The sequence below is a fragment of the Vulpes vulpes genome, chromosome 4 (assembly GCF_048418805.1).
Source record: "Vulpes vulpes isolate BD-2025 chromosome 4, VulVul3, whole genome shotgun sequence".
NCBI lineage: Eukaryota > Metazoa > Chordata > Mammalia > Carnivora > Canidae > Vulpes > Vulpes vulpes.
The window spans coordinates 88,031,743-88,039,844 of record NC_132783.1 but is presented as its reverse complement, the minus strand read 5'-3'; the positions used below and the strand labels follow the sequence as shown (position 1 = coordinate 88,039,844).

The 8,102-nt window shown below is 50.6% G+C and overlaps 1 long non-coding RNA gene across 1 annotated transcript; it reads left to right on the top strand.

Annotated features, from left to right (window-relative positions):
• The first annotated feature begins 1,592 nt into the window (after positions 1-1,592).
• On the top strand, positions 1,593-7,815 carry LOC140598457 (uncharacterized). Its single transcript, XR_012000885.1, has 2 exons — positions 1,593-1,852; positions 2,995-7,815. It is a non-coding gene; the product is annotated as an uncharacterized lncRNA (long non-coding RNA).
• Positions 7,816-8,102: the final 287 nt, after the last annotated feature.

Genomic DNA, 8,102 nt, shown 5'->3' with positions numbered 1-8,102 from the left:
AGCACCGAGGCCAGGACACCCCCGCTGTGGTGGGTAGCAAACAGGATGGGCATCTAGAGACTCTAGTCTCTGCTCTTTGGCTACTTCGGCCTGGGATCAGGACAGGTCTCCTGCCTTCTCTCAGTCCCAGGATCCCCATCGGTTATATCCTTGGAGTGATCTATGGGAGTCCTTCTGGTGGCCTCAGGGGTTGTCTTAAGGAAGGAAGCAGAGGGGGAGGTGAGTTATGGGGAGAGGCAGAGCACCTTATACCACCACAGCTCACCTCCTCCTCTGACCACAGCGAGAGCTCAGTAGCTGACCAGGAGGGCGCCTGCATGGGGCCCATGACCCAGAGACCCAGCAGAGCCCTGAGCTCACAGAGCTGTGAATGCTGGAGACGGATGGTCAGGCACAAGGGTAAGGAGTGGGCCCCACACAGATGGCCTCATCCGGATGAGCAGCTCAAGCAAAGCAGCTGTTCCCAGGCCCTAGCCCCAAGGTCCCCCTGGAAAGATCCTGGCTGATGGATCCCTGGGATCCATCAAGCTGGTGGATCCCTGGTTGATGGATCCCTAGGTGCCCCCCCCCCCCCCAGATCCTGGCTGATGACCTGGGGGAATGGGTTCTCGGCCTATTCCTGGCCAACCCAGGTACAGCAGCTCCCCTCTAGAGAGCTTCCCTAATTCAGAGCACTTGCATCCTGAGCAGTCTGCAGAACCACAAGGGCCAGAGCTAGGGTGCACCCTCCACATCAGCCTGCCTGTGGCAGGGTCTCAGCCCGGGGCCTCCTGGGGATGCAGGACAGCTGAAGGCAGGAAACAAGGATAAAACACAGCAAAGAAAAATCCACATCTCCCTCCTTCGAGCAAGAGTCTGAATAGGCCCCCTACCCAGCCACGTTTCTGGTGAGGGAGGAAGACATGGAGTAAAAACGCATCCACGAGGGGCCCCTAGGACATGGCCTTGGCGATTCAGATCTCCTCTCCTATGGATCGCAATTCCCTCCTTTCCTCCAGGAAGCCTTCCAGCCTACACTAGCTCACAGAGGGTCTCTCACACTTATCATGCTCTTGTTACAAAATCTTGCACTTAATTTTTCTCCCACGGTCCCACAGTTGTCATATTTTTCTCTGCCCCGAACATAGGATATAGCCTCACCCTAACACTAATTCACAGTCCACTACAGAAGATGTTGTCTGGATTTCAACAACGTTCAAGAAGTATCTTCTGCTTGCTTCACGTTAGCCAAGGGCTCATGACTGACCACTTGCAGTCCAAAGTCTCCGCTTTACAGATGGAGAAACTGAGGCTCAAAGAGGATGTGCTCTACCTGAGGTCACAAGGTGGGTCAGTGGCGGGGCTGGGCCTACAGCCCACAGTGCTGTGGCTTCTATCTCACTGCCAATTCTTCTTTTCTGGAGCCTCCTTGACAGATGGTCTCCCTCCGCATGGATGCCTCTCGTTCCTGGGAGCTCAGCCCTGCAGAAGGCAGCTTGGGTAGCGCTGGGCAGCTCTCAGAACCCTGTTCTTTCTGCCAAGCAAAAATCTGCTTCATTGCAACCTCCTCTCCCTGATCCGTCTTTGTCACTCACTCCTCTGTTCCATCTCTCATTCATTCGTCCAATCACCATTGAGCACCTGCCTTCCGCCGGTTGAATTCAAGAAGTGTGTCTTGCCTACTGAGCAGGGACAGCTGCGGAGAATATTAGATGCTTGGTGTGAAACTGAGCTCCAGAAGGCCAGGGACTACTTCCGTGTTCCCCCACTGTATCTTCAGGGACAACCACGGTGCCCAGCACGGCGAAGGGGCTAATAAGTATTCCCGGATACAAAAGAAATCGTGAATGACATTGATGTGAAACAGGAAAAGGTGTGTTCAGGTAGGGCGATGACAGAGAGACAGCTGCTAGCCTGTTTGGGTCGGAGGAGGGAACAGTCAAGACAGACTTTGCATTGGGTGGGAGAGGGTGGGTTTAAGCAGATAGAGGAGGCGGGAGGGCCTCGCAGGAGGAGACACCACTACAAAAAACAGGGTACATCCTGCATCAGTAAAAGCTTCCTTTAGGAGCCATCCTGAGGCAGGAACCAGGAGTAGGAAGAAACGAGATGAGTAGGGACAGCTGGTCACCAAGGGCCTCAAACACTAAGCGGAGATCCCCGGACCTGGTCCTAAGTCAAAAGGAAGGCAGCGGCGATGGTGTCTCCAAGGTGAGTGACAGGATCTGAGCAGTGCTTTGGAAAGATCACTATGGTGACCGTGTGTGGAATGCATCCGCCGCCTCACGTGGGGACCCGTCGGGAAGCCGGTGCAATTGTCCAGGTGAGAGATGATTACAGGGCGGCCAAAAGACCAATCATTTCCCAGTTGAATGGTAATTGGCCATTCTGAACGCAATCCCGGGGTTGTCAGTGTCCCCAGCTGTAATTTCCTTCTTGTGCTCTGGCTCGCCCTGCGTGAGCAGTTTAAGCAGCTTATGGCTAATCCTCCCCACCCTGCCATGGGCAGGCCCTCGGTGGGCAAGGCTGTGTTTCTGCCTAAGGACTCCGATCTCTTCTCTTGTCCCTTCTCTGGGGCTGCCGTCAGGCCCCAGACCCCTGCAGCCTCTGCCCAGCCAACCAGAGCACCCAACTCGCGACACCAAGATGGCCTCTGTGGGTCTTGGGCCCAAATTGATTAATCATCACTTTATTCCAGCGATCGGCTCTGCTGCAATTGGCATATTTATTTCTAATCAGCTCTTAAAAATGGCATCATTCAAAGGTGCTTAACCACATTACTTAATTCTCAGTCTGTATTACTATTGATTTCAAATATTCTCCTCAAGATATGGCTCATCATTCAATGCAGAAGTCTGTTTATATAATAATCTTATCTGGTTACTAAAATCTGTGAAATCTCTTCAATTGCCTCTAATGCAAGATCGGAGGCTGGTTGCTAAATGAGTCAATTTTACTTTAATTTGGTTTATTTACAGTACATGTTTTAATGCTCTGCTTTCCCATCTTTTGCAGCAACACTGAAAAATAAAGGCAAATGTAAGCAGAGAGAGGGGCCTGTGCTTCCCTCCATCTGCAGGAGTTCAGGCAGCCTGACTGAGCTCCGGAAGTAGAGCTTTCCGCCTCTGCCAGCCAGCGGAGGGGTGTGTGGTGGCCCCCAAATGCCAACAGCGAGAGTGCGGTGTCGTCAAAGGAGCACAGATTTGGTGCAAATCTCCGCCATTCCGTAACATCACTGGGTGCTTCGGCGTCATGGAGACTCAGCTTCCGTGTCCGTGAAATGGGGATGATAGAATGTGCCTCCAGGTGAGGGCCTCGGGAACCCCACAGAGACGAGGAGGTGAAAGTGCACGTGGTAGGGATGTAGGGATGTGGTGCTCCCTGTGCACTTGTGCATCGGCTTCCTGCTCATGCCACCTTGCTCCTGGGCCAAGGGGGCCCCAACCCCTCTGTATCACAGCACTGCCCCTGCACGTTTTGCTTCATACCTCCTGCTAAGTGACACCGTCTGTCTGTGTCTCTCCAATGGAATGCCAGAGGAGAAAAGGCAAGGGAACCACCCTGCGTGCGAGCCAGGGCCCGGAGTAGCTCACTGCTGGCGGCCTGGGGCCCAGTCGGGTCACCTGCAGCCAGGGAGCAGAGGCCCGCAGAGCTCTCTGCAGAGCTGGAACGTGCCAGGGGCCAGGCGAGGCTCCAGCTCTGCGACACGGGGCCCTGGCCTGGGTTTGCCTCTCACCTGGCCGGAGATGCCGGCCAAGGCCAGAGGAGGGGGCACCGGCTGGCAAGTGCCTGCTGCGGGGCAGGGGCGGGATGCTAAGCAAACCTGCCGTTCCTGTTGCAAGTGCTGTGCCCGTGCTGTCGTCTCCGTGCCTGTCCTCTGCCAAGGCGGCGCCGAGGAGCCCCCCGCCTGCAGCGGGCCGTTTCTATTTGCCCCTTGATGCCGCCGCTCTCTTGGTCAGGTGTGAAAGCGGCCATTTCATGCTCATCTCCCCCAATTAACAACAGCTGGTCCCCTATAAAACCAACTGGTGAGATGGTTTGTTATTGGAAGACAATGCGACATCATTAGGCATTAATGGCTCCAGCCTGGCCGCCTTGCCTGGGTTCGCGGGGTTAATGCGGCGCGATGTCGGGTCTCACCCTGCAGGGCTACTAGCCTCCTCTGCTGTTTGCAGGCCGCTTCTCCAGCTTCCCTCTTCTGAATCAGGGCCTGGGGGGCGGAAAGAAGTCAGAGGAAGCTCTCGATTTCTTGCAGGGAAACTGCAGGAGCCCTGGATCTATCCCTTAGAGGAGGGAGGGCCTCACAGCATTTCAATTGAAAGAACAATTTTGAATTCAGAAAGCTTTTTTCTTTTTAATTCTTTCTTGTGCCTGGGTTAATCCATTGGCACCTAGATAAACACTCTTTTTGCCCCTCTCTTTGTTCATCCCTGCATCCCTGCCACTGGCTGGTTTGAGACCCTTCATGCTCCCGGTTTGAACATTAAGAGCGGAGTCGTGGACCGTGTTCAGACAAGAGCCCTTTCTCTGGCAATTTAAGAGCGTGACTGGGAGAGAAGATCCTGGGCAGGCCAGGACCCAGAAGTCACACTGAACAGACTGGGCGCTGAGCGTAACTTTGCCGCATTTGGTCCAAACTGGCCTCCTGATGTGAACGTTTCATCGTGGGCTCGTTTATGTTTCCCTGTGACCTAAAACCAAAGCCTTAGTCTGCGTAGCCCTGTCGATCTTAGCAACAGTGACCAACACGGTTCCACAAGGGAGTCTCCCTTTCAGTAAGCAAATCCCAAATCTCCATGCTATTCATTCATTCACTTGGCAAACATGAAATGACCACTGATTTCTCTCTCTCTCTCTCTCTCTCTCTCTCTCTCTCTGTCAAGCTCTACTGACAAAAACATCTGTCGCTCCCAACAAATGCAGTTAGAACAGATGCATCTCAAGGATTTTGGAGGAAAGGAAAATTCTTGATCTATCCTTCACTCCTTCCTTCTTTCTCTCTCTCCTTTCTTCCTCTGTCCTTCTATGAAAACATCTTAAGCATTCATACTTGATATAGACTTGATTAAGATTTGGGTTCTATGCTACGGGAACAAGAAACTAGCCATCTGCACAGAGTGACAAAGCGGCACCCCCACCAAGAGAAGGCTCAAAGCCCAGTCAAGGAGCCCTTGGGGCTGTTGGCAGCCAGCTCTTCCGGCATGAGATGTGGCCAGAACCTTGAGGGTGAGCCAGCAATGGCAGGACAGAGCCCCTGGGATGAGTTAATGCTTCTTGTGCCTTCTGTGCTTATTGCCCTGTTGTCCTCCCTTGATGTTTAGGGGAATGGATCCTATCTCAACTCTTCTAAGGGAAACCAGCCAGTAGACATGGAATCCATCCAACTGTGCCCAAAGCTGGGCAGAGCTTTGTTGGGAGAAGAGCACCCCTAGGCCAAAATCCTAACCCACCCTGGGGGAGCTGCACCAGGACTACTTAATAAGGCCCCTATAAAGGGTCTGGAGTAAAGCCTCAGCCCATCAGGGTTTTGTGTTAATAAAGAAGGACAATTCCTGCTCGTACATCCTGGGTAGGAGTAGATTAAAAGAACTCACTGTCTGTCCCATTCGTGAGCCATTTAATCAAACAGTTCCATGAGCACTCACTTTTCTTCCTTCTCATGGTCTCCAGCTTTTCCTGGGAATAAGTCTTAAACCTCGGGTTCCCAAAGGAAAGAGATAGAAACCTTATCTACACTTACTTTATTGTTTTGAAACCGAAAATATGACATCAGTTCTGCCAGAGGATTGTCCTACCCACTCTGAGGATAGGAAGTGACCTAGAAAATGCAATAGCGTCCACACCAAAAATATTGGTATTTAGGAAGGTCAAACGACTCAAGAGAGACTTGGGATATCTTCTCAACTTTACCACTTGCAAACGTACTGGGTGACCACAGGCAAGTATCCCACCCTCTCTCTCTGGGCATCAGTTTCCTGTCTGAAGGCAGACTGTTCTGGAGAACAGATGATGGTTGCCAGAATCATAATTCACTGCCTCTCTCTACGTCTAGCATCTCCCACGTGAGCCCATGCCCAGCATACAGCTGAACACCCAGAAGCCCCTCAGCAAGGAAGTTTTGAATGAATGAAAAACATCATTTCACAAGCAGGAGACATGCTCCAAATGATCCAGCCCCCAGGCTCTTTGCAGTAGGACCTTTGGAAAAAATCTCTCTAGATGCCGCTTCATCTGGATGCTGACTTCCTGCAAACCAGCTGACCTGTATTTACAGTATCCACATTTGTTTTGGAAAAAATCCAAATGTCCACTTAACTGGGCTGGAGGCCAGCATAATCTTCCTATATTGTTTGTAACCGTGAGATTAATGGTGGGCCTTGCTCTGAGCCTTCTGGTTACATCATTCACCTGGGGGTGTCTCTTCAGTACAGATAACAGTAATGGATCGATCTTCCCCGTAGCTGTGCTCTGTTTTAGGAGCTTCTCGGGGTCGGGGGAGATAGCATGGGAGACAGAGCTACATGGCTTTGGAGACAGACAATGGTGAGTGTGGAGAGAAGTCCCAAACCCTGCTCTGCAGATCCTGTACCAGCTGAGTGATCTTGGGCAAGTTGCCTAAGCTCTCCGAACCTCAGTGTCCTCGTACAGAAGGGTCGTACCACTTACTTCACACAGTGTTGGCAAAGATTAAACAGAAGAAATGCTTCCTCAATGCTTGCATTCCAGCCACTGATACATATACCCACATAATTTCTTTTACTAGTGGAAAGATGGTTGAGCAGTTCACTTTATGTTAAAATAGAGCATGAGAGGGCCGCCTGGGTGACTCAGTCGGTTAAGCGTCAGCCTTAGGCTCAGGTCATGATCCTGGGGTCCTGGGATGGAGCCCCACATAGGGCTCCCTGCTCAGTGGGGAGTCTGCTTCTCCCTCCCCCTTTGCCCCCCCACCCTGTTTTTGCTCTCTCTCTCTCAAATAAATAAATCTTTTATTAAAATAAAAAATAAATACAATAAAACATAGCATGAGTTACAACTCAACAACAACCGCAAAACCAAACCCATTTAAAAAACGTGCCAAGAACGTGACAGATGTTTCTCCAGAGAAACTAGACATGGGGACAGCAAGCTCATACAAAGATGCTCAACATCCCTCGTCATCATCACTAACCACGCATTAAGACGGCTAGAGCAACGGCAGCAACTCAAAGACCAAAACCAGAAAATGCAAGTGCTAGTAAGGCTGTGGAGACGTCAGCATCCTTGTGGACCGCTCTGGGGAATGTGAAATAGCATAGCCACTGTGCAAAATGGTATGGTGACTCCTCAAAGCAGCCGATCCTATAAGTCCACTCCCAAGTACATGCCCCAAATAAGTGGAGGTGGAGACTTGAACAGCCATTTGCACGCCCATGTTCATAGAGACATTGTTTAAAAAACAGAAAAAAATTCATCTGTTTTGATGAACAGGTCAACAAAATGTGGTACATACAGGCACTGGGAGATTACTTAGTCTTAAAAAGCAGAGAAATTCTGACACATGCTACAACATGGGGGAATCCTGAGGATGTCAGGCCAAGTAAAATTGACAAAAGGACAAATACTGTTTGATTCCACTTATGGGAGATTCCCCAAAAGGTCAAATTCATGAAGACAGAGTGGAAAATGGTTTCCAGGGGCTTGGGGAGGAGGGAATGGACAGTTAGTGTAAGATGGGGACACATTTCAGTCTGGGAAGATGAGAAAGTTCTGGAGATGGATGGTTGTGATGGTTGCAGACCAATGTGGATGCACTTAATGCCAATGAACTGCATACCTAAAAATGGTTATGACGGTAAATTTTGTGTTATACGTATTTTATCACAAACATTCTTTGAAAAAAATACAGGACATGGGTGATGTTATTTCCAACAGAGAAATCAAGCTCCTGGGGGGTTTGATATCCATCCTCTGAATGTACTTGTTACGATGTTGACAATGGCAATGATGATGATGATTAGTGGCGATAATCGCAATCATAACAATTTTAGGTGTTTTTTCATGGTCAGAAGAAACACCCTGTTTTTTACAGAAGGAGAAATTGAGGCTCAGAAAGGACTCCCTCCTAGGCCAGGACCCCGAGGCCA